This window comes from Lingula anatina, chromosome 6 (assembly GCF_051362555.1).
Source record: "Lingula anatina isolate TDL-2025a chromosome 6, LinAna3.0, whole genome shotgun sequence".
Lineage (NCBI taxonomy): Eukaryota > Metazoa > Brachiopoda > Lingulata > Lingulida > Lingulidae > Lingula > Lingula anatina.
In genome coordinates this window covers 8,742,614-8,765,559 of record NC_141772.1, presented here as the reverse complement: position 1 = coordinate 8,765,559, position 22,946 = coordinate 8,742,614, and the positions used below count along the sequence as shown (strand labels likewise).

General features: G+C 37.9%; 1 protein-coding gene across 2 annotated transcripts in view; it reads right to left on the bottom strand.

Annotated features, from left to right (window-relative positions):
* LOC106170810 (metabotropic glutamate receptor 6-like) overlaps positions 1 to 12,367 on the bottom strand; it is a 50,678-nt gene extending 38,311 nt beyond the window's left edge. The window contains exon 1 of one of the 2 annotated variants that reach the window (XM_087015731.1): positions 11,948 to 12,367. The gene's annotated coding sequence lies outside the window, so the exon portion shown is untranslated. The remainder of the gene's footprint in view (positions 1 to 11,947) is intronic. The other variant, XM_087015732.1, reaches the window with a different exon arrangement.
* Positions 12,368 to 22,946: the final 10,579 nt, after the last annotated feature.

The window sequence follows — 22,946 nt, the reverse complement described above, 5'->3', positions numbered from 1 at the left end:
TGGTAGTTAAAACAGCGAATTGTTTTAAAATGTCTTTTATCTGCCTGATAGAAAAAAAGCTTAATGACTCTGTGCCATTTAGAATCTTACGCCATTTTTAAGTTGTCTTCTTGCAATATTTTTTTCTGAAAAACTATCAAACATGTGCCCCTGAAGCCTATACAAACGAGTGTTTTCGTATATGCCCCTCACCCCTTACCCAGTCGGGCAGTGTCACGGCCTCACTAATCAAAGAAAGGCTTGGTTTTTAAGAAAATTGATAAATAATAAAGTGTTGTTCAACTTTTGAGCACCGAAGTTTATCTGGAAAACGTGCTAAAGTCAATGCCTAGACGATCGCACCCGGTGTCACATTATTATACATTAGCCACGATTGTAATGCCACTTATACTAGTCAAGTTTCCGTGCACTTGATATCCAACGTACGATTAAGGCATGAAATCTCTACAATATACCACTTTGTTTCCAAATAAGGCTCTTGGCTATATTTGACTTCATGATTACTCGAGACTTAAGTATAAGCATTTCAGTAAGCACATATTACGGTATCTATTATTGATATACATTTATTCAATTGAAGTTTCGTTGATAATTTCGTCGCAAATTTATCAGCGAAAATGCTAATCTGTTCTATTTATATCCTGGTTGGTTGGACACGGATCTTGTACTGTAGTAGCGGGAAATTTCCAGGGAGAATGGAGAATGACAGTCTTTTGTAAGATTATTACACTTAACATGATTGTTTGCAAACTATTAACTCCAGCATTAATCCATGAATACTTGATGACTTGGACGGCGTAGAGTATGAACTCATAAATACGTTTTTAAGAGAGCCAATTCTAAAACACTTAAACTTTACTGAAAACTAACATTTCAAAAGAAACTTACTAAGTATTATATTTCATGAACTCTTTCTGCAATAGTTATTCAGAGTACATGTATTAAGTCACTGTATTGTACTTCTAGTGTCAGTATTTTTATAATTTAAATAATATTCATTTAGAGCATACTTAGAACGTTAATGGAAAAGGCCATATGAGAATTTGTTATTCTTTGCAGTGACACCGTTTGGGCCAGGCAAGCAACATATTCTGAAGCGTATTCCACTTCGGAATAAATGTACTAAAATCAATATGTGATGTATTGTCAGCTAACTTTAAATAACCAAACCAGCGATTCGGTCATCTTGTAAATCGACCAAGGAAGATGCGGGGATTGAATTGAATCCTGGTTTGACATATTCTGTGGCATTTTATACTCACGTCGTTTTACGCTACCGACATTTGACGTGCATGTACCCACTGTACTGTACGTTCATTTAACTATAAACACATAGAAAGGTTTTTTATAATACACCCTCCATGACCGTAAGGGAAATGCTATTCTTTACCCGTTTCTTTAACAATTGACGTTTCTGGGCTGTGGACGAGGCATTAACAATTTCTCTCTTTTGTGATTTAATTAAGCAATGCTTCCCCTGGTGATTCAATTCATTAGTCGTTAGTTGTACATTCTGTTTTCTCTCTACGGGTAATTCACGATGGGTAGGATATAAAATTAAACAGATATGTACTTTTCACTAGATGAGGTGATCAATTCCCAGTGCAGTCCCTACACTGTACACCAAATATCGTTACTTTGGAATCAAAGATTTCTAAGAACTCCAGAAATCTAGTTGTGTGTATTTATAGAACTTTGTAGGTTTTAACGCAAATGAAATCTAGAAAATAAACGTAGTAAGTAGTAACAAAACCGCTGGAAATTTTTATTGTGTGAAATAAATAGAATTTACTTTAGAATCAAAGAACTTCAAAGAATTCTGAAATAGATCCAAGTTCATGACATTGTGTAGGTTGTATAGTTAATGAAATCTAAGATTTAAAAAGAAGATTCATCAAGTCAAGGCGATGTAAAATAAACTAAAATTTGGATGTAGTGGTGACACTGAACGAAGTTTCTTTCGTATCAAAGCTTCTTGCAGAATTTCAGCTTTGAGATGTGCTGAGTTTGATTTTTTTCCTCATAGCTGATAATTTTTAAGTTGGCCTAATTAATCTATTTAAACACAGTTGTGGAACAATCGTGCACAGTTTGGTGCAATTTATTGACTGTGTATATGAGAACACTGTTCATCAACGTCAATATCCTCCAGCTCCTTGAGAGGGTGGGGCTGTTGGGGGGGGGGGGGGGGGGGTCGTGTCCCTATTTCATATTCCCTAAATGGTTAGCAATGGAAAAACACCAAGCGAAGAAAGAACAAAGTTTGCTTTTTACAACCAGACCAGTACCCACCCCCTCCCCCTCTTCCCTATGCCTAAAAAAATTAATAAGTTTTCCCTTTTTCAATGTACTAAAATCTGTGGTGGCATCTGGATTATCACCAGCCCGACTCCAGCCAAACTCCCTCGCATTATTCCTACGTATTCTGAGTGCAATGAAAGACAAAAGCCACTTGCTTTGATTAAATCCCCGAAGCATGTCGGTGGCCAGAACCGCACTCAATCACTCGTGCCTCTCTACGGCCCGTTTTATTAAAAATCATTTCAGATGCTAATTGCCTCAGCACAAACTCTGTACAAACGCAATGCGGCGCTTGAGACTACGGATCCAAGCTGCGGAAATTAATTACAATAAATCACTAGTATTTCTTGCTGCTGTTGATGGAGTTTTGATGGCTTTTGTCATGACGTTACTGGGTATGACACAGATTGAATAGAAAGGCCTTTTGCGACATATTTCTTCACTTTATGCATTATGTTTGATTTACTATCAGCAATACGCGTTTCTCTGGTGTGGATAAATGTTTATGCTGGGTGTGTTGTGGGATTTCTTCGATACTGCACTTTTTGTCAATCAACATGCTGTGTCATTCACTAACAATACAATGTGTTTCTTGTATACGGACGGATACGTCACTCAGATCAAATTTTATGAATTCATATTCCGATACAGCGCCACAAAAAAGGGAGAGTTCAATGATAAAATCCTCTCTCTCGCCGCTATCCACAAATGTAGTTATTTCAGTCACTGAAAAAGCGTCCTTTTAAGGAAGACATCTTTAAAGGTATTCCAGGTATGTTAGACCTTTTTACAACCAAAAAATGACACCTATAATATTTCCGAGAAATTTCAACACTCATTAACCATTAAAATACATGCGTATATCTGATCAAAAGTATTGAGAAAATCAGTTTGAAACTTGCCTTTCAGTTCTCAATACATGTATTTAATTTATAAAGCTATGGATGAATTTCACTAGCAATGCAGGATCCATTTTCAAAACAGGATGATATTCAAATTGAGAAACTCAGAAATCAAAAACGGTCTTATATATAGTAATTTTGGATTAAGTGTACCCTGATTATTCAGGAGGAATATTAATTTTTTTAGGAAAATTATTGTTTTGCTTTATAGTATATTTATATCTACTGCTACGTGTAACTGTGTCCCTTTTGATAGATTATCACCAATATGTGTCTTTATGCACACCCTGTTACCTGTGGATACAGTAACATAAAAGTAACACAACTACTCCAAAATTGCAACGTAGCCATTGGACCTTACTGTACCTACTGAAACCTATTACATAAAAAGTTACTTGAGGGTGGAGGACGTTTTTCCAACTAGGTTGTAAGCCACGGTTTTCACATAAATTGTACAATTACAATATGATAATGTTATTATTGTATTTATTAATCGTATTAATAATATTTTACATTCTTTTTCCAAATTAATTTAAACTCACACTGATGACGTTATGGCATAGATTTTTTAGTAAACTGGGTAGTACTCCAAGCAACTCAAACTGGATCGTACAGTTCAGCTTTTCAATTTGAATCGGACTACAAAATACTGCTTCAAACGAAAAATTCCTTAAGGAAAACGCATTACAACTGGTTACATGTATACTAAATTACGCTACATTAAAACCTCCGTCGACATCAAAATAAAATACACGGTCTACAGAACAGAAATTGATAAGAGGAAGAAAGTCTGAGAGCAGATCGAATCATTCCAGCATCAATGCTTGCTCAAGAAAACATGTCCGGGAGAGAAACTGCACGCAAAGCCAGTCACTGTTATACGATTCCCAAAGGATTATATTAAGACGATTTCGACATAGACATTCGACATAGTCTTATTTCCTTCACAACCGACATTGCATTCACGATCTAAATATGGACATATGAAAGGGGCATGACCGCCGCATGAGTTCTGTGCAATCAGAAATCTTGCGTGTATAATTATTATACGGGGTCCTAGAAATCCGCAAACCCAACAAAATTGCAAATTTGCGACAGGAATGGAGAGTAACATTTTGTTTGACTCCTATTGACATTTGGTTAACACCAACTGCAATTACTTCCTGGTCGTCATATTGCTAAATAAGAAAAACACTTATGGTCTTCAAGGGTTACACTTTGTTTGACTGTTATTGCTATTTTGTTAACAAGAACTGCAATTACTCCCGGCTTGTCATATTGCTTAATAAGAAAAACACTTCTTATGGTATTCAACCAAACTAACTTACATTTGCCATGTGGTAAAATGTTGAATTGTATCATGGAAAGCATAAGCGCAAATAAGGCTCAAGATATCTTTATCTCTAGTGTTTCACAAACAAGAAATCTGAGGGAAAATATCGTGTCTCTATTCTTTTGAATTTTCAGTGTCATTTTTTCCAGTACTATGTAAAAACATGGCACCATCTTAAATTGGCAGTCATATAAGATAACAACCTTGTGTCACTGCCTCAGAGAAGTTTAGACATCACAAAAACCTCAATTTTATCCAATTTATCATGTCTTTGTGCAATAGTGAAATCATACTTGGTCATTATGCTTTTGGCAGCCATTTTGAAAAAAAAGTTTACCGGGTGTCACCAGGTGCTGGTTCTATATCCAGCGTTTTATGCAATCTGACCAAGTTTCATGCTTCTATCCCAAAAATGAACAATTGGCGATAACCGCTCCACTACAGTCTGCCATCTATCCTACATATATATTACATGTATATAATAAATAAAAACCTTACGGTGCCGTTGGTTGAAACTAAGATTTCAAATGTTTGTCTTACAATCAACCTATAGCTCAATTGTATGGGATGTTTAGAACGGCAAGACGCTCAATCTCTGAGGTATTTCTCGCTAAAAATTATTCAATTGTTCAAAGGGCTTTGAGGCACTCTTAAGCAAGGTATGCCACGAGTAATTTTTACCAAGATCTTGCATCACGCACACTGCGCATGAAAATTGACAATCAGAAGTTACTTATGCTTTGTTTGCTAATGGGGGTTATTTGACAAAATAGCAAACCTGTTTTATATAAGTCTATAGAGACTGGTTTGATCTACCAATCAATTAACAAACAGAGCATTGTAATATTTTCTTTATCTCGTCTCGCCCGCGTACTTCCCTGGCAAATATACACTTAATCTACTCTCTACCTAAGGCCTCCAGCCGCAACAAAATTTTATATAAGACGATAAGTCTTCCATACAATTCTGTAACATCTAGAAGATCTGTGGAAGATCGTAAACTGTTTCGATGGAAACTGTTAAAAATACCCCGACGTGTGGATACATTTTTCTTCTTGGAAAAGGCTTGACTACGATCTCACTCTGAGGACGAGGAAATGGCAAAAAACCAATTCTAGCACGGAGACTAGCAAGGAAACTGATACTATCTGCCGTCACGCGATACGGTGTTGAGCTGTATGTCGATACGTTGACGTGATTCCAGACCTTTTTTTAAAGACTTAATTTGCAGGGTTATTTGATGACAGGAACAGAAAGGTTGAAAATGTATCAAGAGGATAGCGAAAACAATTAAAGAATGTCTCCTAACTTTATCCCTCAAAAAGCTAACTTTGTTTTGTAAGAATGTCGAACTCTTTACCCTTAAATAACATTTTGTGTGTTTCGTCTACCAATGTATACTTTAAATATCCACAGATGCCTGCCGTAAACAAAATTCAATTCAAATATGCTGCATATAAATTTTGCTATAACGACGTTACACTAAAAATCTTTTTAATGAGCAAAAACGTTTGCGCGTCCTCCTCAAGTTCACCTGACATATACATGTACATGTATTCATATCAAACAATAACCTACAGTTCCCGCAGAATGAAATGGGGGCATAAGTCAGCCATACATGTACATTCTACTGTACTGGCAACCATATATCTATGCTGTGCTGCATTGAGCCACGTTGTCTTGGACGCTGTGCGTCATAAATTGAAACGTTGCTGTAAGGAACAACGTTCTGCGTCAGCAATTGTAACATTGTGACAGTGTAACCATATCTCTGTGCAATACTGTACAGAAACAAACCACTGTTTGTCATGGCCATCAACTACAACATCACAGGACCAAGACATTTGATACAGTCGACAGTGTAACTATACTTTGTGTCCTGTTCTGTACAGAAACAAACCACTGTACGCCATCAATTACAACATCACATGATCAAAATATCTGATACAGTCGCCACTGTGACAAATCACCATTTTTGCCGACTAGATATAATTAATAAGTGAACAGTTATGATTAAGTGGCGGGATTATGGTAACTGGAGTACTGCTTACTTGATCAATAGGACATCAGTTGCTTCTCGAAGTTATGCCGATACCGCTAACCGTGTGTTTATCACTACCTTCACATTCAGGAAAACTCCTCAGAGGTCTTAGAACTAGTGCAGAAATTCTCTAGTATAATATTTACACAGAATATCAATATCACAAATTATGAAACAATTGTTCTCAGTAATAACGTCCAACTGGAATAACAAATTGGGTCGATCTTTGTTTTGTCTGATAAATTCTAGGTGGTCGAACAAAAGGCCATAGTGCATAAACGAAAACGAAAAAAAAAGGAATAGAAGTGCAACATTTCGTGCAAGTTGGCAACCATACCTGATATGAAAATTCGTCGCAGACACTTTGTGTGGTCTTCTTCCACAACTTTCACCCGCTACAGGCTTGCCGCTTCGCAAAGCCATTTAGAGTTAAGAACCCACAATGCAACGCGAATCTATTGTTTCGAAGTTCACGCAGCTACAAAAACTTGGCAAAAGGTGAAAAATATCGCACGTATCATGGATAAGCGGGCACGTAGCCAGGGGTTCTTGAGAAGGTCCGCTCTCTCAACAGGATCAAGTTGTGCTCATTTAAACTTAAACTAAGGAAGTCTACTTGTACTTTTTTTTTACAAACAATATCCGCGGTTTAAATGATTGGTATCTTGGTTCCTTTCGAAACAAGCTTCGTCATAGTATGCAGTATGGTACTCACACAAAGACCCAACGTGGGTTTTTTTCTTTGGCTTTTCCTTCTCATTGTTTACTGCGATCACTGCATGCCCTCCATCAATGAAGCCATAAAACAATTATGTGATCGTGTCAGCACATGTTCATGACTAAAGTCATCGCACATTCTACCGAAAGAAAAGAGAGAAATGTCTGATAGATCGGAAGCTTTTTAGTCGGAATCGGGAGATCAGGAGATATGTTTCCAAACTCCCAACGAGATCGAGAGTGATGACAGGTCTGTTGGCGTCAAGTCCGATTCTTACATACCGAACTACGTCTCAGTGGGGTTTACAATAGGCTTGACATATCTTTTTGGCCATTATTCAAGCTGGCTGTAGACGTTTTCACCTCCCTGGGGAGGATACAGCCCAACTGCCGTACGAGGCGCTGAAAGGTAGATTAAGGCCAATTTCGTTCATTGCTAAAGGTGTAGGCCAGGTGCCTCAGGTTCAGCTCCAAAGTACTGAAAGCCAAGCAAGGAGACAGCAGATATGCTTATGAAGGTCTGATATATCTCCAGATGAGGTTGAACACAAGTACTCCTGCTTTGGTGGGTCATCCGGTCGATGACTTTTTTTAAAACTATTTTTAAATAGAGAGTTTCTTGGTACATGTATGTGAAAGCTAGTTCATTATTTACTTTAAGTTTAGGTGAGTTGGTATGCATTGGATAACTTCCCAATAAAATAACTCAACTTATCATTATTATTCTTCTCATTTATATTGCTATAAATTTTAAATCAAGCAGATCTTTGACGTATATTAGGTGGATTTTGCATGTACACGCATGATTAACTCGAGCTTACTCGTGCGATACCCAGCAGCGTTTTACTTTTATTGACTTCAGATCTTATCGATCCCAATGACGTTCGCGGTCTACAGAGATGCGTTAGCTTTCCGATTTGGCAAAATTACTTGAACGGGTTAATTACAATATCTCAGGTCATCACTTTAATTAATTAGTCTGCTAACGTCGGTGAAGGGGAGAATTACCAGTGCCTTGTTCCTTCCGTGCATTTTCTATTAGTCAGTTTCTGACAAGGTTTCCCAATAATCCCTTCTGCACAACATTCGTGTCCTCACAAACAGCAAGTGACTCGGTGAAAAGAAATGCTATATCTCAAGAAAGATGCGCCGCGAGCTCGAATTATTTGAAATGCTACTGATCCAGGAGCCTCTTTATTTAGAACCCGTCCCCTCTACCTCACTCTTCCGCTTCTCTTTCCTCCAAAAGGACAACAGCGTAATGTGTAACACAAACAAAAATCGAGCCATTTTTCCTGCCATGTGCCTAAATTATTGTGGCCAAAAAAAAATACCTTCAACTCTTTTCTATCTGCAATTTCTTCTTATTCTCCTAGGTCCAGCAGAACTGTAATTTAATCTAACCAGGAAATCCTATGTACCTTTGAAATATGAACTTAATGTACCATATACATAAAATCGTGGCAAAGGAAGACGTTTCATCTTATTGGTGTCCGTTTTGGGATGTCGTGGGCGATTAGTTGCGTGTTGATCTAGCTGGACCTCCTGTCTACTTAAGTGATAGCACGATATTAGGAGAAATGAGCGGAATGGTGCAAGTAGGGGATAATGTATCTGTTGTCATTATAATGTATCTGTTGTCATATTATAAGATTCATTTTGGAGCCAAAGTGCCTGAATTAAATTGAAAAGCAAAGCCTTCCGTGTTATCGCCACAAAGGAATAAAATAGTACCTGAATTCATCCTAATAAAATTCATCTCAATAAGCCCATTACTGTAAAAGCGCATTCAGAACAGCGCGCTAACAGATCTGCAGATCAAATATGGCCGTTCCACTTGAATGATTGTTGTGTAATCCCCGTGGGAGATCTTTTCAGTGTCTAATCGGGAATTAAGTGGCAAGCTTTTTAGTGGGTCGCCCGATTTGATTATGGCCGACACTACTTCAAAAGCGATGCCCTCAATTCCCTAATGGTCTACTCACCTCCACACACGCCTTCGCTGCCTAGCAATTAAACGTCGGAGCTGAGATTTAATCTGTTTAGTGGCGCGTGTGGAGGCGGGGAGACTATCATTTGAAGCGGGGTCGGCCATATTTAGTCGGTGGATCAGTTAGTCCGCGGATCATCTGTTCTGAATGCGCATTATGAGGCAAGCCAATAAACTGCATTAAATTGCAGTCACCAATGACAATGCTTTGAAAATAAATTTTGAATTTCTGTATATGAAGTCTCATAGATTGTAATGTCTCGTAAAAAAGCAGATTAGAATTTTCCTTCAATAGCCAAATTATCTAGACCTTCGCGAACTAGGGATCCTTTGGGAATCGGAAACCTTTGGGAATTCTCGAAGCTCACAGCAAATTACAATAACGAAAAGTATAAAGATTGAAATTATGTAAAATGCTGTAATAGAATTGATTTGCCCAACTTTAGACAAAACCCCATAGAATAACCTACAAGGAAATCTCAGTATACTAACTGAAATGATTAGTCACCCAATATACGACCAATATACCCTGTGGTATCAGCTACACAAGACAACAAGACCCTAAAGAGCTAAAGGGAAATGAGAAATAGCCGGATGTACCTTATATGGGCCAACTGCTGGAATATCCTCGTTTTATCCTCGTTCAAAGTTTCTTTGTGTTTATTTTTGGAATGAATTTTGAAAAAAGTTACCACCTAAGACGGATCGACTTAATTTTTTCTAGGAGTTTTGGGGATTTTGTCTTTTCTGTTGAATTGTCCGCAAGCTTTAATGGAGGTGGGAACAATCTCTTCCTAGTCAAGAATCATTACTTAACCCATTCCTGCATTTGGGTTGGATGATCTGATCCATTTTTCATTTAAAAGAATTAGTTCTAAAAGCACCCCATAACATTAAGATCGCCATCCGTTTTCCATACATTTCACAAGACATGCACTGCCACATTTAGAAAAATCCTCGTTTTTATTCCATTACAATAAAATGACCGCGGTGTTTTCGTACCATGGCCTTGTGTATGATTTAGAATATTTCATTACACACGTGCACTTTTAAGGCTCAGAAGAAAATATCCACATCAGGTCTGCCATAGAACTCTTTTGGGCAGATTTATCATTTTTTTGGGGGGGGTCTGGATTGGGTAAAATAGGGAGCTTTGCAGGAAAAATGACTTATGAGCATTTTCAAACGCGTGCCTTAAATATGTGAAAATTTTATACAATAAATCATTAGTAATCAACACGTATAACAAGCAAACTTAAGAAAGTTCACATCTTTTGTGACTTAACAGGCCCGTAGCCGGCAATTTCAAAAGGGGGGTTCTTTTTCTGAAAAAGGGGACCTTTTACCATGAAACCTTCGTGTACTAAGATAAAATTTTGCCCAGAGGCGGCCTTTTTCCCGGCACAAAAGGGGTTTCTTCCGAATCCCCCCCTTCCCCGGCTACGGGCTTGCTTAAGGTGAGAAATCACCATTTTTTTCATTATCAATCCTTCAATCCTTCAATCTTTATGCCACCTAAGTGAATTTTCTTCCTGGGCCATTTTCTCGTTTTTATCCCTCTCTTTTTACATTCCGGGCAAAGAAAAATAGTACAGTTTTGTTTCATTTCCAGCTTTGGGAAATCTCTCCTTGTTTAATTAAAACTGCAAAAAGTCAACGTCAGTGAGGGGGAAATTGAGATTGCAAGGTATCGTTGTCCCTGTCCCGCGATGTTTACAGGCGATTGAGGGCTTAACGCACACTTTTGTCATTTTCGCTTCGCTAAGGATACTCAAATTTTATACTTCGATTGTTTTTTCTTTTTTTTTTTCTATTTTTCCTTTTCATACAACAATGAACACCAGTTGATCACGCGTTTAATTTCAAGTACCAATTGTCTTCTTTAAGCGCCAAAAATTGTGTACACATGTATGTTCTTAATTTGCGCCCAGTCATTTGTTGTTGTTCTGATGTGAATTCAACATGGACGAACTGTTTATGTAAAAGTGTGTTGGCGGGTTTCGTCGATGCGTAACGTTGCATCAAAACCCTTATCAAAGTCGGTTATGCACACTTTCTATCTGACAGAGATGGGCCGACGTCCAGCTCCCAGATGAGAAAGGCCAATACGCAAACAGATGAAGATGGTATTTACATCTAAACCGCACTAGCTTCGAGGCCTGCGTTGAGAGAATGTCGTATTTATACTTTGTAGTAACGCATCTCAACACCTATATCTTGTGAATGTGAAAATGATATACACCCCTATCATGAACACACGCCATATGCATATATTTTAATAAAATAACTTGCTAAACCACAGAATCAAATTGCTTTGAACGCCCCGTATAATATTTACCAGCATATTGAAGTTTTGTATTAGATTTTTTGCTGTGGCTGTGTTGGGGGAAAACACCAAGTTTACAAATGACCTGCTCATGAATTATCTTAATCAAAGCCTTGAGGACTGCTTCTTAAAATAAACTCCTATGTTACACAAAGATTTGCTTCGGCGGCCACGGTCCGTTATCGAGACGTTAAAAATTAATCCGCTATGATAACTGCATTCATACCTATGTCGACATGTGAAAAGTAAAATTTTGATACAATACCATCTGCGTATCAAAAATTTACCTTGGTGTCAATCTGCTGATCTTAAATAACGTAAATAATTATCCCCTTACCTGACAGGTACGCATAAAGTAGTATCTCCACGTCGTGAGAAATTGGATATACGGCTAACACTATATGTCCTCGGGATAAAACTCTCGCTTACCCCCTCTCATTATTTCCCTCGACTCTGTGCGTTCTCCTTGAATTCCTAATTCTCCTAGAATTCTTAACTTAACTCGCCCGGGGTGGACACGAGCGCTCTCTAAATGTTAAAACCACTTTGAGATTAACCTGAACCCCTTGCAGCGTAACGCAGACCGGGTGTTGACTTGGAGCGTCCGCTTCACAGTGGAAGGTTAAATATTAGGCTTATCTGTCCAGTTTCTCGCTCGCTGATATGCACTTTGCTGCTTATCGCCACTCTAGCGGCGTGCCACGCTTTGATTCCGCGAGTGTATACTGAAAGCTCGAAGTTGCGTGCCCCGATAGACCGTTCTTGGAGTTTCGATTGGCGACATAGCGCATGCGCGTGGGTCTCTGTCAACCAGTTCTTTCCACGTTATTGACACTAGGGCTGAAGCCACCAAACAATTTCACATTGACGACCATACTAACAAATCCATGCAAAAAAGGCATGAAAATAGTGTTTTGTTTCAATTTCTATTTCTCTTTTTCATTCTCTTTCACAAATAATGTGATGTTGGAGTTTTTTCTTTCTCTTTTTCTTGCAAAAATAACGGATGTTGAGGTTAAATCACATGAGTATGCCTTCGCGGTTTTCTTTGTTCTGTGGTTATGGGTATTCTAAATAGTGTTTGTCTTTCAAAGTATTTTGCTTTCAGTTCCTCTTCATTTTTCTCTTTCTCTAGCACAAATAATCGGATGTTGCAATTAAATCACATGAGTACATTTGTTCATTTTTTTTGTAGTTTTGGGTGTTCTAAAACGTGCTTGTCAATCAAAGTAAATCAAAACTGTTTATTTAACAAGGTAATAATAATATTATACGACCTCCGCTGCAAACATTTGATTAAGTTGAAGATTATTTACTCCAAGGATTCGGTCCCCAAAAAAGCCAAAACATTCTAAAAATTATGATTTGACCGAGACTGAATATTCAGCCGTCTATTACTCAGTCACTTAGAATAGTGCATGCAACATCCCATATCAAACAATGAAAACTAAATAACAAAATGAAACACTGACAGAGAAACGTTCTTTAGAAAAGAGCATAAAAGGGGAAATTATTACCTCAGATTGTGGAAACATTGCATACCTCGGCATCGCTATCTCGCCGTTCAAACATAAAACAACGAACATCATTGAACCATCGTATTGATCAGCAAAGCCATGTTTATTTTAACAGTAAAGAACACATGAAATATAGCAAATAGCTGTAGATAAACAGCCCTTAAAGAAAACCGGTCGATTTTAATTCCCTACAGCGCGCTTCTCTACTTGTCACAGTAATTGTCATTTTTCTCAGTTTCAGCTGTTTTTGGACTTATCCGTAGCAGGACAATGTTTCGGAAGCGATTGTTCCCAATGAATTTCTCTGTGACAACCGACAAGGTTTAACAAATGCGCTGATGGCAAACTTCAGATTCGTATGTGAGACCGAGTGGCGAAGCTTGTAAAACGCACACGTAAATTAAAGCAGGTTAGATTGCATTTCAACATCTCTCTCAGACCCCGCTCCTCCCCCCTCTCTCTCTCTCTCTCTCTCTCCCCCTCCCTCTCTCTCTCTCTCTCTCTCTCTCTCTCTCTCATTTTTCATCCACACATAACAGTGAAATCATAACCGGGTCACCAGCTCTGGCAGACGCCCGCTGGTGGCTTACCCTTTACGGAGCGCAAATGAGGTACTAAAAATACGACGGGCAAAAGTATATATGTCAAGACGGATATATATTCCTGCAGGCAGAACATACACCTATCAAAGTGAACAAGGCAGTGAGTATTGATATATATTGATATATGACGGAGAGCAATGACTGTTAATTAGAGGCCACTTTTGAAGACCACGCGGCGCAATTCATTTGTTTTACGGCTATTTGTGCGTCCATAAATAACACGAAACACTTTGCCTTTGAGAATAGGAATCTTGCCCATTGCTGTACATTGCTCAATTCCGCTGTATCCATTGTTAACTTAACAACTACATATCTTAAAGATGTGGTTAACCAGATAATTTACAGGGTAATTAAAGAGTCCAGCGTCTGTGAAAGAATAACTAGATGTCCACCATTTAAGACATTCGAAGATGAAATGCTCATTCAGAGAAATGATATCCGTGAAAAGTGAAAACAGTGTCCTTCATATCCTGTGTGAACTAAGCAGCAGACAGAAGAGTTTTCCGTACAGGTGTTTCATCTGAGATGACTTGATAGAATTCATCACGCGGTCCTGAGGATGGATGAATGGCCTACACTCGCAACGTTGCATTAACGATCGATTTTCATGCTCAGATTTAATACAGTGATATGCGTTAATTAATGAATGGGATAATGAAATTAATTTCCAGCGTTGCGCTTACACGCACCTTTCTGTGTATGTCAATGGGGTGTTCATGATTCCCGATACGATTTGCAATAGCTAGTTAACAGTCACTTGAAAACATTTTTTTTTCTCATCTTGAGTGCTCGACTTTATATCATCTTTCACAATATACAACTTAATCGAAGTCTCAAGGAGCAAATGCTGTATCGTAATCTTGCATCATATCGATAATATTTTGAAACCAAAACATGTTCATCCATTACTTTACTTGATTTATTTTTTGCCTGACGGTCGGGGCTGAGTGTCTCCGAGGGTCAGTCACGTGTGTGTGTGTGTGTGTGTGTGTGCGTGTGCGAGCGTGTGCGTGTTGATGTTTATGTATGTGGTTGTGTGTGTACGAGCGTGTATGTGTTTGTGCATGCAACTATGTGTATATTTGTGCGTGTGTGTATGTGTGCATGTGTAAATCGTCTTCTTTCTTTTTACCACAATCCTGGCCTTTTTGTTCGATTAACCCGCACTATATGTGCACGTACCAATAGCTGATATTATTCCATCTTCCGGACGGAAGGACCGTAATTCTAAAATAATAAAACCCTAAGAACAATTGATTTTATACATTATTTTTGCTTTCCCATGCCTTTTGCTAATGATCCGTAAAGCTGTTAATAATAGCCATCATATCGTGTAGGGTAAAAAATGAGTTTTCTACCAGTCTCCAGCCGGTCAGTAAATCTTAATTAGAAGAGCTATTAGATCGAAAATTATAGGCAACGAACCTGCGCGAGTAAAGTAAAGTTCAATGCAAAGAAACACGATAACAAATTAAAGGCTATTGGGCAGTTAGTGCCAATAGGTACATGTACGCGTGCTTCTCGAATACTTGGGAAATCAACGGCTGTGGTTGCATTTCATCATGAGTCACGGTAAAATGAACTTGAATTGCAGGTGGTGACGGGAGATGTTTTTGTTTTTTTCCAAATCTTTCACGGCTGTCAAAACAAGTATATCTCCACACGCACTGATATTCGAGACATGTCGTAATTCAAATTCAATGAAATTATTTCAGATATTGCACATGGAACTAAAGGCGACGGATATCCGCTGTAATGGCTTTGACTATCAGTACCTTGATGACTCCAGATCGATCAGATAGATTGACTGTTATTTCTCTCGTCTGGTGCCCTTCCTCTTCCCTTCTTATGGGATATAGTAATTAAGAATAAGCCATTCACCTATCTGCCACAACACTAGTTGAATTATTAGTAACTTTTTTCCTTTTAAACTTCTCTCTCTCTCTCTCTCTCTCTCTCTCTCTCTCTCTCTCTCTCTCTGAGTCGGACTGGTCAAGAGTTAATTATGATGAATAGAAAGAGAGAGACCCATCACCACCGCCTCCACCTTTAACTCCACACGACTTCCAACTCGAGCCTGGCGACATTTAAGCAAATTAAATTAGAGAAAAGAGAGAGAGTTTTTCTATAAAGGAACCTACTATGTATATAAAAGATACATGACTGATTCAAATTCAATTTTCACGTAGAGCTAGCTTATATTTTACCTGGCCGTAGTGTGCCTGCTGACAAAGTACGTTACTGCACTCGACACCCTTTCCGAAAATTCATATATGAATAAGAAAAAAAATCTGCAGGAGATATTTTAAAAACGACACATAATTCCTGAATTGTAATGCAAAACCTTTACGTCCCAGGTTTCTTTTTGGCCATAATCCCTGTATCGATTTCCTGGAGCTGTAGTTTGCACAAATTTCCGTGTTTTAGGTAAAGAACGCGAGTCGCATGAAAGATGCATTGATCATTTAACGACCCGTCATCTGCAGTACTCTCCCTCTGTACCACCTATATGAACTGACGTAAAGTTACTTGTTGTAACTGTCAAATGTAATGTCATCTATCCATGACATTCAGTCTTTATACAGAAATTAGTCCTTTTATATATAAAAAAAAATACAGGTAAAAATACATGAATTCAGACTGCTCAAAGAACACGTGAATACAAGCTGCTTAAAGACTTGACCAAATTGCGTTTCACATTAAAAATGTGGAAGATCTTTCACCTTATTTTTCGGTTTTTGAACTTTGCCCTTACAGTAAATTGTTCTTCCTGAGAATGATTTTTGCTCTCATCGGTGAAATTAGCCTGTTAAGGCATGCCAAATACATTTATTGTGGTCCTTATCGTTCGAAAACATCCTTTGTCTAATGTCGCATAGTCGACTTGACGTAGTCGGCTCTCCGAGTCTACCCTTTTAAGCCAAGCCAAGCTCTGTACAATTCCTTACCTAAATTTTCTATGGGGTCCAATAGGACGTCCAATAGACCATTTGTTCGGAACCCTATAAGGTCCTATATAGGACATATGGCCTAGATAGGAATCCCATAGGATGTCCGACAGATTTCCTAGTGTCCTGAAGGATTTTTTCAGAGGCCGATAGATGAACCATAGGACATTCTATAGAAAATTTTCTTAAGGGGCATCTTGCGTAAACGAGACATGAACTGAATGCGATGAAGGGAAAACGGCTTTGATTTGTAGCGAGAGACAATGGTAATTAAGAGCACTACTTTACGTCATCATCTGACGTCATCACGTCCTGTCTACGTCATCACTATGGTACCTATCTTGACCTAGCAGGCATTCCTATTGAAAGTGATGGGAAAATAGATATAGTTATTATTGTGATTTCAATATTACATGTATTTACCAACTCTCGTCATTCAGACAGCCGTGATTGATCTCGAATTTCTATATTTACTTTAAAGTTTATCCGATACATCAACCATATGGCTTATTTAAACTTACTTAGCTACTGTACCATAAGAATTGCCGTAAGTTGAAAAAATATTTTACTTTTACTTGAAAGATCTATTATTGGGATATGAATACCAAACACACAGATCATGTTATTGGAATCCAGTAATGGTACTAGAATCCTAGCTCTGCCGAGCTGTGAACATATTCGCGTGCAATATTTTTAGTTTGCACTTCTGGGTTTTGAATTTTCTCGCGCAGCTGTGCAAATGAGCAAGTTGAATGCAGGACACGAGTTTTTACTTTATAACTTTGTGTTAAAACAGCCAGGCTCGAGATTTAGCTTGTTATTATTCGGCTTCGTATTTCACAACCAGGCCTCTCAGCAATGCCCTTCGCTCAAGGTCAATTTTTTTATGTTGTGTTGTTCGTCCTGCTGTACTACTGTATACGCGATCCATTAATGACATATAATGCACATGAGACTTTTGTATAGCTAAAAATGAATTTCAGAAAATTTCGTCATTTTTTTTTTTTTTTTTTTTGCGTTATCAAGCACACCAAGTAAACATATACTTTATCCAATTTTTTTTAGAAAATTGCGACCTGTGTGTATTCTATTCATTTTTAATTTTTACCATAACGAGTGAAGTTCACCCGTCTCCATCTCTGCGAGAGCGGCTCAAAATATAGAAACGGGATTAAAATTCATGACTAGCTTATAAACCTTTATTTTGTCAACGGTTTTGGATGTGGTAAAGACACATAAATTACTAGGAGAAATACACTTCGCTCTGTAAAATGTCTATACTGATAAAACACTGATTGTGTTACTGTAAAGTTGTATGTAGAACGAAATGAACAGTAAACGTATTTTAAAGTGGAGAGATTCCAATAGGCGCTGAAAGACGGGGTGCCCCGAAGACAACTACGGTCTAGGATCTGATCAACTCTTTGATTAATCGATGCTCGTACTTACGGATCTAAATCGGGACTAGGCTGACTTTGGGATATTATTGAACTCAAGATCTGGATTGCTGTACATTTGTGGTTAATTATACAGTGTAGGAGAGAGAGAGAGAGAGAGAGAGAGAAGAAGAAGAAGAAGAAGAAGAAGAAAAGAGAGAGAGAGGCTGTTTACCGGTCTTCGCGCATGGTGCGTGCATGCATGCATGTGTGGCTTGCGTGTGTGTTTTCAACTTGGTTCGATTTACTGCTATATCCCTCAAATTATTCAACGAGATGCATTTAGTCTTCTCCTTTTTTTTTTGTCTTTTTTTTCTTTCTCATCCTAACCTGATCGGATAATGGAATTTAACAATTTAATCGGAGGATAACACCACTGAATTGTTATATAATTATAATCTCAGTGGGGCTTCATTGGTTTTTTCCGTCCTGTATTCACCATCTTTAGTAGATGATCATGCCAGAAAACTCATTCCCAGTTAAACATTTAATGTTGTAAAAAGAGCCAGGGAGACTTTTTTCCCGACCATAATTTCCCGTTGAGCTTTGTCCAATTTCAGACACATTTCCTGGCGAAATGTTTCTTCGTATCCAAGAATAAATGGGCTTGTTAAACGTTCACCTCTTTGTCACATGGGATGGCACATTCTTATACACATTGTCTTTAAATATACCAAACACACCAAGCAAGATCATAAGGTTAAACTTATTACCGTTTTAACACGATGTTCACACAAATGGGACCACACTATTACTAAGACATTGGTGCATAGTGCTCAGTCTCATAGAAACACACACTTGTGGAAGATCACCAAGTTTTGTGAGGCATAGCTTCAGTTATGTGTAGAAAGTGAAAAGTTCAAACTTACATTGTATGATCATTATCAACAGAATACACATATGAATTCCCATAAGAAGCAAGCGAGGTTTTCAACTTTTGAAAATAAACAGCCACAATTATGCCCCTACCCCCTCCTCACCCCCACCCCCACCCCCCTCCATTTCTGCCATTCTGTCGGCGGGATTTATATGGTGAGCCATAAAATCAAATCTCTCTGCCATCAAGACCATCGACTTAATTGGTATACGTAACGTTTCATACGTCTAATGACACTGTGTTTCAGTTTCGCTCCTGTTTGATGCCTTAGAAAAATGGACACAATCTAAGCCACAATCGGTATTTGGCGACTTGTTTTCTGTTTTTAAGTATCTGAATGTGTGTGCCTTCAACCTTTGGATACCCATTCAGAGAAGAATACATGCAATTATCACCATTAGCTAAGGAAAAGTCTGTCGAATTGGCACTGACGTTGCTGTCTCAAAGCGATAATCAACAGAGTGAATGTGTTTTAAGCCACTGGTAATTAGGATATGTTATTGGCACAAGCAACCTAACGTGTTAATGGTTCAAAAAATGCGCAAAAATACTCCCATTTTATGTGTGCACGCACGCGCGTGTGTATGTAGGTGGTTGTAGCACTGTGATTTTGCATGTGTGCGCGTGTCAATCTCCTTAGAAAACGTGAAAGTAGGTGCCTCAACAAAGCGAAAGGTCCAATGCGAGGCCAAGATGCCAGTTTCATTGCAACACATATTTCCTTCAAGCAGACGTACCTCGTAAATTCACAGCTCGCTATCATAAATAGCACTTCAGTCTTAAATACCGATTCTGGCAAGCAGATATACTCGTAGTGCACATGTAACGATTATTGTATAATATATCTGGGCGATTCAATACAAACCCATGTTAGACTGAAGCCATGTGTACAGAGGTGGTCGAACGCGGGGTCGATGGTTAAAACTCCTTAACTGAAACATAAGACCAGCAGAAAGAACGACAGCTTAATTTATCTTAACTTGGCTGACGATAGATGTAGCCCATGCATCTTCATTCCTGACTCCGGATACATGCGGCTTCTATCTTTAGGCAGTATATCTGAATATATATATAAATCGGGCTGCCGTTTTGTCCCTTCATTTCCGGTCGTTTGCGATGTCATTGCCATTTTTGAGAAATGGTGCTTTAAATACATACGTTATTGTACTATTCTGGTTTTTGAAGCCAAATCTCAAGCTAGAGCTTGGTTTTTAGACTTTGTTGAATTAGGATGGTATATTTATTTATTTATTTATTTATTTATTTATTTATTTGCGTGCGTGTATATGCTCAAAACCGTTTTTTTTTTTTTGCCAATTCATCTTCTATTTCTTTGCCATTTCAACCCCTTTATTTCCTTATAGACCTAATTCCGGTGTAATTCGTGTTGTACTGTGCGTTGGTGAAATCGTATGTAGCATTTTATAATAAATACCGTAAAACGCCAGCCTTCTACCACATTTCCCTTTATTTTACCTCTAGAAAGCACACACCGGCCATGGAAGTGATAAACGCATACCGTTATGTATATAAATAAGCGTACGTGATCTTTCGATAACATATATGTTGTGATGTGTTAATGTGTTCCTTTATTTTCGTTAAATTAATAATAACCCCAAACACGTTTTTATTTTGGACGTGTGTCCTGAGGACGATTCATGGATTCTAAAATAAAGTGTTGCAACAAAATAACACGTTTTTCTAATCTTTAGTACAGGATTTCTCAATCTTCGCAATTCAAATTTGTACATTAAGTCAGAAGGCTTGGTTCACCCTTTCGATTGATGACAGATCTTGATGTCGAACTTTTTCACCAGTAAATTCTCTTCTAGAATTATTCAGTTCTTGCATTAATCTATTCTCCAACATGATCTGTGAAATATCATTCCATTCTATTCTATTCTATTTCTATTCTATTCCTTACCACTACGCATTCTGATTTTTAAGGAAGAGGGACAAGTTTAAGTACATTACAGGCATTTTAATATTTAAAAATAGAGAAACAGCGATAAAGAGGTGAAGAAAGGGTTGTTAACGTTACATCAACATTATGGCTTTTCTCACTGTATAGATTGAGTTCGTGATCATAAACTCTGTCTGTAACCTTAATTACTTGCAGAGCTGTATACACCAAGGGAACAGAAACTACATCAACATTATGGCTTTTCTCACTGTATAGATTGAGTTCGTGATCATAAACTCTGTCTGTAACCTTAATTACCTGCAGAGCTGTATACACCAAGGGAACAGAAACTACACACATTTCTACTTGGTGTCGTTTATCTTGCCATTTGCCTCTTCGGAAAAAATGTTACACAATTCAACTGGGATTCACAATTAGCCTAAGGAGGTACGTATACATCCTTGATTAGCCCTAGCGGACCATGTAGCGTTTCAAAGTGGGAACCCTTAATCTAATAGTTAAAGGCGTTTGTGAAGGTAAACCGAAGTGGGCTATCATTGATTCCTTAGGTTGGGATCTAGAAATAGCTTTTTTCTCGGTATGGCTCAGTAGATTTCAATGCATCATTATTGTTATTATTATTATTATTATTTTTTTTTTTTGGGGGGGGGGGGCTGCACATGTACTACCAACGATAGTTCCTCTAGGAATATAATAATAATAATAATAATAATAATAATAATAATAATAATAATAATAATAATAATAAATTATTCTGCTTTAAGTGTTACAATTTAACATTGCTCGCTGTCTAAGTTACTTCTAACACTACTCTATTATGCTTACATCAAAAATATAAATAAATGATAAAATAAAGGATAAAATATCTAAATATACGTGTATATTGATGTCAGTGTGACTGTAAACGGCACATACAACACGACACCAACACAACAGTCAATACCAGATGTGGCGTAAAGCATGCTAATGCACTATGGGCTATAATTGTATGAAAAGAGCCTTAGTGATAATTTGTTTCTTACATAGCTACACAATCCAATGGTTTTTGGCACGAAATATGTAGTAACAATACCGTTATGGTTGTTCAAATAATTGCCTATTAAAATCTGGTCCTGAATGCGGGTTTATAAACCTTATAATGTTTGGAAGGTCAACTGAGATGGACTGTTTCCAAACTGACCAAAGATAAGCTGTCAGAATACACAAGGAAGTCTGTGCAACATCACCGATGATGCATTTCACCACTTTCCTAACAAATAAAGATGCTAGTCTTTCAAACTGTTGGGATACAGAAAACTGTCTCGGTCGAAGAGGATAAGTCTTTGTATTTGTCACTATTTATATTCAAAAGTCCACCGCCGAAAGATCTTACGCAAAACAAATCAAACTATAATCTGCATAATGTTAACGGCGATCAAGAAGCAATTTGCACTTCAATATAAATACAAATTGAAAAGATCCCGCCTCGTTCAGTTATTTCCCTAATCACGACGCTCGCCAGCAGGTCTGATCAAAGGATTTGTATATATACATAGTTATCAATCTCATAAGATGTACCCTGTGGTTCCAGTGTTTGAGTGTTTCGTCGTCTGTGCAACGATACGCATACAATCGCCGTCACGGTGGAAAAAGACTGTTTCCAGACAAGTGGTACATATGTATCTACCAATCTCTCACAGGAGGTTCTCCGATTTCATAACGTCAAGGGTTTAAAGGCGGACAATTCTTGTTAGACACTTGTGTAGAAAAAAAAGTGGAAAATCCTGGACGATTCAGCAATTGCTCCTATATTCCTTAGGTTTACCCTATTCAGAACAGTTAATAAAACCATAGTCTTCAACCCATTTTCGTTCTAAATTTCTTGTTTTTATCATTAAATGTGAAATTCAACATTCTCTTCGATAAATGTGAATATTGAAAATTTGATGGCTATAGGAAAGGTGTTGAAATGTCCAAAATTTTGCCAAACGAAGTTTTTACGCTCATTGTGTCCCTTTAACGTTTGCTAGTAGGCTATTTCGGATTCTCCCTG